At 37.3% G+C, this 10,684-nt stretch overlaps 1 protein-coding gene across 1 annotated transcript in view; it reads right to left on the reverse strand.

Moving 5' to 3' along the window:
* The window catches only part of kcnj5 (potassium inwardly rectifying channel subfamily J member 5), a 74,000-nt gene extending 65,864 nt beyond the window's left edge, over window positions 1–8,136 (reverse strand). Inside the window, exon 1 of the mRNA XM_052097072.1 lies at window positions 7,986–8,136. The gene's annotated coding sequence lies outside the window, so the exon portion shown is untranslated. The remainder of the gene's footprint in view (window positions 1–7,985) is intronic.
* Between the last annotated feature and the right edge of the window lie 2,548 nt (window positions 8,137–10,684).

Here is a 10,684-nt window from a genome sequence, read left to right on the forward strand (position 1 = left end):
AAGCCGGCACATCTCTGCCCTGCCTTTGGAGCACTGGCGCCATGACAACAACCTTCCTCATAGTCCTACACCAACAAATTATTCTTCAGAAAGTTCACATGGGCAGCCCAATCACACCCACTCAGAAATGCTTCACAGGATGTCCGTGATTGCATACAGTACATGCCTGGTCCAATGACACATACTCAAGGGTGCTAACAAGTCAATGAACTTTAGGCAGTCCTTATAGAGTGTGTACGTGAACATGCGTCTGTGTTTGTGGAGGGTTGGTTAAGTAGAGAATAGGCTCTTCAACACTCTCTCCTGTGTTTATCAGATGGCTTGTCAGCTCCCTTAAGTGATTTATAGCATAGAGCTCCAGAACACCAGTCTGCCAATATGAGCGTGGTGTCGAACCGCTCTAATTAGCATTCCAGAGTGCTCTAAATCACTGCCTTAACATGAGTGCATAAAACACCTTAAATTCAAGTCTGTCGATAAAGCAGAGCATCAAAAATAAATGCTAAATCCTCTTTCTGTTGGGAACACTTATAATCCAATGATAATGGACTTTGATCCTTAGGGAATCTGAGAAATAATCAAAATGTCAACACACTGGAAATGGCTGGTACAGGAGAATTGAGCATATTCAATAACAGGCAGGTCCTACCAAAGATAGAATGCCTGTTCTACACAAACCAGTGTGAAGAGTTATGGAGGATACAGCTGTAAATCACAATTCTTGTTTACCATACTTGTGAAATGAATGCTTTTATTTTCATCTTCATCAAGGCCACACATTAATTCTTACAGTATGTCTTTGACATGCCACATCTCAGTTATTTTGTAATATTAGATGATTTCTTATTAGATGACAATGATCGATGATCTCAGTTTAACAAAACAATTTGATTTATAGATACGTCTAAGTCATTATTTGTTTATGTATATGGCCGATAATACAGTGTTCTTGGATTTGGATAGGGGGTGAATGAGATAAAAGTGAGATGCTTTCAGCCCTATGAGGGGGGCCACCCTTATGTATAGTATAACAAATAAAAACAATTGTAGGCCCCTGATATGACTCATGGGAATGCAAAGCATATTAGAAAAGTCATTGATTGGAAAAACAGATAGTCCTCAAACTCATGTCAATGTTTGAGCCTGTGTTGCTGTGTCAGACTGGGCTGCATTTCCCAAAAGCAACGTAAGCCTAAGTAGATTGCAAACACAATAGAACAAATCATAGAATTGTGGACTATTTCCTAAATGCATCACAATTTTAGATGACAATCGCTGTAGATCTACTATACTATACTATCCCGTACATTACTATACTATACTAGACTAAAAAATAAAACAAACAAACTAAACACTGGAATACATGGCAAGGAAAATAACTTGCATAAGTTAGCTAAATTCCAAACATTTAAAAAGTAAATTTTTAAGTTATTTTAACAAAAAGCTATAATGAAATTACAATAAGCGATTATAAATGAAAATGTAACACTTAGCAATCAGTCAGCGACAATTAAGAAGCATGAAAAGTGCATTCTTGTGCGTTTATGTTAAGTGAATTTTTGGGAAACACGTAGAAAAGGAAAGAAGGTTTGTAAACTTGCGTAATGAGAACAGTCTTTAGAGCTAAGGTCTATCATTATCATGAAATGGCTTACTAGAGTAGCGACAGGAAAAAGTATTTTAACATAAAAAATATTACACACTTCAGCATTAAGAAATGAAAAAATCAGCTGTAATGACACTATCTTGTCTTTTAGACGTCACAGAAAAAAGGTCTGACATTTTCACAGTTGCAACATTGCCCTGAGTACATTGTGCTTCATCGATCTGAAATTGATCACCTTCTTGGATTTTTACCCAAATGCATCTTTTATCAATACTTGCTATATTTGGCAAGAGTTTGTGCTTCCCTTTTGAAAGACTGTGTTTTGAATGCTGGTAACCACCATGCTTCTATTGGTCAGCCAGCTTCATTGGAAAGGCCGTGCTTTTTTTTGTAATTTATTTTATTTTTATTCATTTTTTGGGGGGGTCCACCAGCTAGACCAGCAGCAAACCAGCATAAACCAGCTTGTACATTCCTACATGTATGCTGGTCCATCAGGACTGCTCTTCCTTCAGATTAATTATATTTTAATAAATAAAAGTATGCATATGTGTTCAGTACATTTTCCTACATCTCAGAGCAAAGATAAGCCCTGAATGAAATTACAACAACAAATCTGCCATTTAGCCACACCCCATTCCTCCTCCTTCCCTTTTCATTATCTGTTATGTTGACTTTTATTGCACACTGTCACTTTCAGACAGTCACCCGCACACACAGTCCAGAAGGCCTGCTGTGTTTATGAGTCTGAAGGTGAATTAATGATTTTCTGTTATTGTGTGGTTTGGAGCATTTGTTTTACGAGTGCTAATTTAAAAGATGTGGTAGTATTACTCCTTGCTGTGTTGCTGGTGTCAGCTCCATATGTCACAGAAGTGAGCACTGAAATGTGGCCACATTGTGTGACAGGCTGGAGTGTAAAAATAAGATCTACAGTACATTCGGATGTAATGCTGCATTCATGTCATGTCGAAATTACTGCAATTATAAAGTTGACAACTCAGCGATTCTACACAGTTAATGTCCTCAGACTTAAAACTATTTCTTTCTTTGGCAATACTTTGGCCACAAATTGGTTTAATTTTTGACTTTTTTGTAGATGACAGCAAAATACTAAATTGATAGTTCACCAAAAATGAAAATTATTTCATTATTTACTCACCCTCATGATATTCCAGGTTTGTTTGACTTTCTTCACCAACACATTTGAAGAATGAGAAAATATCTTTGCTCAGTAGCACCTTAGAATGCAAGTGGATTATCCTTGCATTAATGGTAAGAATAGTCTGTTCTTCAATATTTTTCAAGAGAATAAGAATGTGCATTTCCTGGATGTTTCAACCAAGTGGAGAACGTGAGATTAGGTCCGTATCATGGCAATGGTAATACGTCACACAAGAGACTGCGTGATCTTCTTGTTAAGTTTACCGGAAGCAATGATTTAGTTAAAAAGTACTTAAATACTGAGGTTTTTTTGCACCAAGCTTTACAAGACATAATGTAAATGCTGTAGTCTTATGGATGATGTTTATGCTGACTGTATGTGATTTATTGGAGCTTAAAAAATTGGATCACCATCCACTTGCATTTTAAGGACCTTCTGAGCTAAGATATTTTTCTAATTTTCTTCAAATGTGTTCTAGTGAAGAAAAACTGTCATGCACACAGGTGAGTAAATTATGAGAAAATTTGTATTTTTGGGTGACAATCCCTTTAATCACATTCTTATTCTCTTGCAAAATATTGAAGAACAAACAATGCTTACCCATGTGACATTTGCTTTAATACTACCTTTAAAGACCAATAAAATTACAACTTTGTTGTTGCTGTTTTTTTTTAATGGTTTATGTCTGTTAGATTGGAGGCTATCTATATGCTATTGTGCAAAATTAAGTTTACAAAATTTACTTTTATCAGATATAGGCTTGTAAAATATACTGTCTTTCTCTTCTGAGTATAAAACGGGACAAAACGAAAATATTGATGACTCAACTTGATAACTTCATTTTTTATAAAATAATAATCTCTACAATAAGAATAACCTCCCCCTAATACTACCTGCCTCTGACAAGCAATAGCGCATAACTAATCATGATTCAATGAATGCAAATGAAAGGCTTTTGGCAGTTTTTTTTAAGAGTCCTACCCCAATGTTTCGACAGTAATTTCGACATTTAACTTTTTGTATTTTTTTATTTTACATTAAATCAAAGCAGTCCGGTGGTTCAAGTTGGAATTTTCATGAAATTATTTGACAAAGTTTTCCAAAGCTTAACAAGCAAGATTGTATTGACTCAATATGGCCAGTGTTACTAATTCACACTGAAGTATGATTACATTTTTGGTGCTTGCTAAGGTAAGGAGCACTATTATTATTGCTCATATGAAAAGCTGAACTACTGTATGTAATTTCTGCGCCACTAGCACCAACAAATGGAATTGCAAAAATATGCTTTCTGAATATGCCCCCTGCTTACCGCTGGTCAAACAAAGAGATAGTCCCGCCCTCAACTCACACCATTGGTTGAGTCCATGTTATTGTGTTTGTACAGATGGGTCGCTCAAAACAAAGAGGAATTTTCAGGGTGCTACTTAGACACAGGGCTTACAGTTATTGGGAAAATTAACCAATGAATGGCTTGCTTATAGTTAATTAAGCTTGGATAGGAGCTTTTTTTTCACATAAAATGTTACATACTTCAGCTTTAAATGATTAGTTTACCCAAAATGAAGATTCTCTCATCATTTACTTTCCCTTATGTCATCTGAAACTCGTATGACTTTCTTTCTTTCAATCCGTTTGGGAACATCAAAATGCAACTCCTTATTTATTGTACATCTTGCCATTACATTCTCTATCATGATCATGATTTCAAGCTTAATTACACTTCCTAGCCTTTGATTCATGCACAGTGTGCTTGATGGCGCTAGATGGCACTTGATGGAGAAGCTTGACAAGCTTGAAATCCTGATCGCTAAGGAGAATGCTGATTCTGAAGATTCATATATTATTTTAAAAGTTAATCTTTTTAAAAAGTTGGTCTTTTCCCACTGAAAATCAATTGGATCACTTCAGAAGACATACATAGATTAAACCACTGAAGTCTTATGGATTACCTTCATGATACCTTTATGTAATTTTGCATTTTGGTGCTTGAAAATTTGGCCACCATTCACTTGCATTGTATGGACAAACAGACATAATTTTGTTTGGTATTGAGACTACATAAGGGTGAGTAAATGCTGAGAGAATTATAATTTTTGGGTTGGCTATTCCTATAAGCAAGGTTATTTTTTTTATTTTTTTTAAAACCCCTAATCTTAATTATGAAACTATGACATGCACCACCTTTTGTTACATAAATGATAACTCAAATAATGTGGCTTATTTAGGTGTGTTGATACTTTCTAACCAATCAGACTAATTTTTGCCTTGCAGATGATAAAGTGGGTGAAAAAATAATCATCTAGACTTACACTGAAAGCAAAATGTGGGACCATAAACATTTTTAAGACTTGGGCTCTTTTGACTTTGACCATTAAGCAACCACCTAGCAACTGCACAAAACACACTAGCAACCACATAGCAAAATACAACCACTTAGAACACCTTAGCAACTGCATATCAACACCCTGACAACCACCCACAACTCCCTACCATCACAGCAGTGAGTTTATTATGTGTAGGCACCACTCACATTTACAAATCACATATATACACTGCATTTCTGTTGCTCTGTGTGGTAGAACTGGCATTAGAATGGGGCCTTTGGTGAGACGCAGCAATGAAAATGAGCAGTTTTACTAATAAATACTCTTCAAGTTAATGCAGTGAAATATAACTCTATCAGAAGCCATGGTACCTTAAGATTAATGACAAGCTTTTCCAATAATATGATTAGGCTACCCTTACATAAAATCTAGAGTTATGGCAAACTTGCAGCAAATTTATTTATTTTTTTCTCACTTTATATTCGCCACAAATGTTTTCCAGACGTTTGCAGCTCTCACCAGTTGTGGTAAACCTGCAGCAAACCTTTCACAGCCCTTTCACACATGCAGCCTTTTTTCCAGAAAATTACCTTCAAATTTCAGGTTAGATGTCATGTGTGAATATGATATTTTTTAAAATATTGGTAACTTTTACTCTGCCAGTTTCCCTTAATGAGATGTTGTATCATTATCTACAGTATACATTTCCATATTGATGGTATGCTTGAACAGCACATGTGGTACATTTACCAGTAAAGGCAACCCAGTGGTTTTCCTGTAATTTACCTGGTTGTATGTGTGAACGGGGCTAATGAAGATCTTGCCACAAAGCTAATTTGCATGTGAAAATTAATGAGTGGTGAAGCTGCTGCAAGTTTGTGGCAAGTTTATGGCAAATCTAGATTTTTTTTGTAAAGGTAACCATACCATACACACACCTTAGATTTGCTTACACTGATGTGATTCTTTTTGTGTACATACTCTAGCTATAGTTTAGGGACTAGTGAGCTAAAAGTGAGCTAAATCTATTAGAACATATATTTTTTTTAATTCTAGAAATGCAAAAAGTTTTCTTTAAAAGTATGGTTTGGGTGTCTAATCACTATAGTGTATACTGCATCAGAAAATGCTGTGAATCCATTGATTTCAATTGGAATGGTCCCTTGAAAGGATATAGAGAAACATTGTAAGGGTTAACAAAAGTGATGCCCTGTCATGCAGCAAAATTTAAACTCAAATTTTGCTGCAACGCCCTCTGACGTAGACATTGACAAATAAAATTTTTGTAGAGGTGGGTCCTGTTGTGCTTTCTAAAATACATTTAGCTGTATTCCTGCTTGATTTCAAACTAGTTTTTCGGTTTCCAGAACATTAAAAAAAGGAGTTGACACATTCCTCTCCATCAAACACTCCATCTGAGCGTTGTTGTGTTCTATTTTATTCTATTTATAATTAGCGTGTGTATGTGTCTGTGTGTAAATCAATGTGTACTTATGTTCTTTTATTGAACACAGACAACTTCATATATTTTTGAACCATTAATGACTTTATTGTAGTTACTGTAAGATTAAACCTTGCAGCACATTTTCCACATTTGCTATTAATAATGCAAGCTGGAAGTAATCTGTATGAAACTGTGTGAAAAATTCACAATCTTGCACACATTCACTATCCTTGCAGCCACGATTGAGTCCATGTTTATTATCATCCCCTTTATCAAGACCTCGCTGCTTTGTTCCCTACTTCCCAGCACTGCTGTGTGAGAGTGTGTGCTGAGTTATCTAGAGAGTTTAAGTGTGACAGCTAGACAGAGGAAAATCTCTCTATGTGAGCAGTTTGTAGCCACAGCCCCAGGCGAGAGGACTAATATCCCTTTAACGAAGAATCAGAGAGAATCGATTCAACTCCCACTGACTGCTCTTCACCACTTCAAGAAATTTCAAACAAGATTTCCTCTCTTTTTGCTTTCTCAAAGTGAATATCCTTATGCTACTATAATTTGTTCAGTCCTAGGGAACGATCACAACCAGCTAGATGCAGGCCACTAGAATGGAACAGAATGCATATTTTTAAAAGTTGAATTTTTGTTGAATTATTTGCATAAGACACTAAAAAAGCACCTTGATGCATTGCAACGGTCAAAAGTGTCTGTGTAGTGCATGCTTACATAGAAAAGCTATTCAAAGACAGTGCAGATACAGTAGATATAATAATGTCCCCTGTTTACATAACATCCCCTTTGACACATCACGCACAGGAGCACATCCACAAACACACATATATGTGTATGCACATACAGTACATATGTACACAAACAGATGTTCTCTACACTCAATCCTACACAAAATCTTTTATTTTTACTCGTCACTCACATCCACTGTGCTGCTCCACTGCAAGTTCTCATGCAACAGTGCTGGCACGATTGTAAAACTCCTGCAGTGCAACAAGAACTACATGTGCTCCTCACATGCTCTATTTCTCTACAACACGCAGCTCCTTGATCACCAAATAATGCTGTGATAACACTGGTAAACACGCCACAATCGATCACTACACCCGTCGAATCCTTTGAAGATGGAAACATGCATTTCGGATGCATTTCAGATCAATCAGCAGGGTGGCACCATGGATAAGGAGCAGATGTTTGTCTCCATGGGACAGGGGGTCACTGATGGGGTAATCCATTCTCTCCCTCTCAGCATGCAGCGTGGCTCTCCTCTCATTCAGTCCTGGTCCTTTTCAAGGGGGGCCACTGACATTAATACAATGGTGACCGCATGACAGACCTCTTACAATCACTCACTCAGTCACCGCAGCCAGGTTCAACCAGCGAGTAATATTTATTCTATCCTGTTTCGCCTTCATTTTGATGTCTCTTCAGTCTTACCTTCATTTGAGTGCAGATGTAGCTGTGCTGTGTCAGGGGAGGCATGTTAAGGCAGCCACGCTCTGTTCTGACTCCAGCTCTGATGTGCTCATCTCCACTGCCTCTGTTTACACAGTGCTCCACCACCTCCTTACTTCACTCTCCTGGAGGATGAGAGCAAGAGAGAGAGAGAGAGAGTCAGAGAGAGCGAAACAGAGAGAGATAGTGGGGGGGAGGGGGGTATGCGTGCTTATATGTAAGACGAAGGGAGAATGAGAGGATGTCTCCTCCCTCACAGCCCCCTGCTCCTCTCTCTCTCAAATCTAAAATCGCATGATTTGTCCATTGCGTACTTCTGTGTGTGTGTGTGGGTTAGGTTTTGCCTTTTACTATCCCAACAAGGATAGTAAAACCTGAAATCACATCTACATTGAGGGGACAATTCAATGATCCCCATGAAAAAAAAATGGCTTAATAAGCATACAACATAATGAACATCTAAAAAAAAAAAAAGTGAGGTTTACGGTTAGGGGATTGAAAATATTGTTAGATCGGAATAAAAACAAATCAATAAAAAGTCCACATGATGATAGAAAAATGTGTGCGATGCCGATTTTGCCTACATTGAGTGGACCAACCAACAGTGTCCACAAGGACATTGCTTAATATACATTCTAAATAATGTCTGAATGAAAATAAAAAAATGCAAAAAAGGTTTATGTCAGGGTTAGGTTTAAGGAAAGCGGATATCATTATCATTAGCTCAATATAAAATGAAAATAAATCAAAGGAAAGTCCACTTCATAATAATAATAAAATAAATAAATAATAAATGATTGTGTTTGTGTGTCAGGTGACAAGATGTCCCCACAAGGACAGTAAATTCAACATAATATACATAGTTATGTCTACGAAAATTTACAAATGCAGAAAGGGTAGGTTTGGAGCTGGGTTAGGGGATAGAAAATGCTCTATCCACAAAATACAATATTTTATAAAACGCATTACTATATATATATATATTAGGGCTGTCAATTTAACGCATTAATTCAGTGCGATTAATTTGTCAAAAAATAACGCATTAAACAAAATTAACGCAATTAATTGCAATGCCCCCCGGACCGTAATATGGAAGATTCCTGGGAAATGCAAGCTTGTAGTACCACCTGTTTACTCCAGAGGGCAGTAAGTGAAACTTCAGCTTTCTCAACAAATGTTTGTATATGCGATTAAATGCGATTAATCGCGATTAATTAATCGGGACACCATGTAATTACTTTGATTAAAAATGTTAATCGATTGACAGCCCTCATCAATACATGCATCTTTCTACCCCTTTGTTTAATTCTTCAGCCTGAGGTTTACAGAATGGTGAAAATAGACACACAAACATAAAAACAAGATAAGTGAGAGACTTACACTGGCTAGTCCATTTCTCTCATAATTTAGCTTAAAATGGTCTGAGAGATAATGTAGCACTTTCCAAAAACTATTGAATTTGGTATACAAAAATTGCTGAATACTGTATATACAGAAGAGGATAGAAACCAGGGATAGTGAAGGAGGATTGATTGAGCGAGAGAGAGAGCATGTGTGAATATGAGATAGAGAGAAATTAAGTTGGGGATTCCTCCTTCTGCAAGGTCATTGGATTGGCGAGCAGCTGTTTAGTTATGGCAGAGAACACTACGACAAGGTTAAACATGAGGCCACATCCCTTCACACCTCCTACATGGAAATGGACTCTGATTTATGACTCTGCAGTCTACACACACACACACACACACACACACACACACACACACACACACACACACACACACACACACATCATAATACTCCTCATGTATTGTCTCCGCCCAGCAGCAGTAATTTCTGCAGATTTAAGATATATTGGCCTTTGAGAAAGTAAAACCGAAGAGTCCAGATATTGATCATGGTTGTCCCTAGTTAGGATCCACTGTGTAAGAGGTTAGACCAGGCATTTCATCAAAGCTTTCATTATTGAAGCTGACTTCAATAATGTCAGCTTCAATAATAAATAAGTAGTGAAACTGACTTATTTTAGACAATTCTCAATAATGAATAGTTTTCTCTTCTTTTTTTCATACAAAACAAAACGTTTCAGTTACCTAATTAACCCTGGTTTCATGAGTAGGGAACAAGATGCTGCGTCAGAGCAGATGCACTGGGAACACCTCAGGTGGTCACGAGGTCTGAAGCCCTAGGGTATCATGTCAAATTATTGGCTGATGGCACTTTAGTGATGCCCAAGAAGGGGCTGCTTCATGGGCTTATTATAAGGGTCCACTTGAAGCACTATCCTCAGATTTTCTGCAAGGGGCACGAGCCTGTGCAGCAAACAGGGAAAACAGGCAGCTACACAGCATCTCGTTCCCTACTCAGGGAACCAGGGTTACATATTTAACCAAGACTTGCAATTTAATTTTACACAGCGTCAGAGCTGTCTTCACCTCGCTCTGAGCCCCAAGAGGCATGAATTTGCCAATTTAGCTTATATAGTCTTCATCCGGATGGGTCTCTTGCATTCAGAATGGGATCAAACACAGAAGGGGATAAACCATAATTCAAGAGAGCACCCCGTTGAGGGGCCAAACCCATAACTTACATAAGCTCGACCTGGGGGTGCCATATTGTCGCTATCCGATGAAAAACACATATGTTTACTTTTTGTCATTTTTACTTTTTACCATAGACAG

The sequence above is a fragment of the Xyrauchen texanus genome, chromosome 29, assembly GCF_025860055.1.
Source record: "Xyrauchen texanus isolate HMW12.3.18 chromosome 29, RBS_HiC_50CHRs, whole genome shotgun sequence".
Taxonomy (NCBI): Eukaryota; Metazoa; Chordata; class Actinopteri; order Cypriniformes; family Catostomidae; genus Xyrauchen; species Xyrauchen texanus.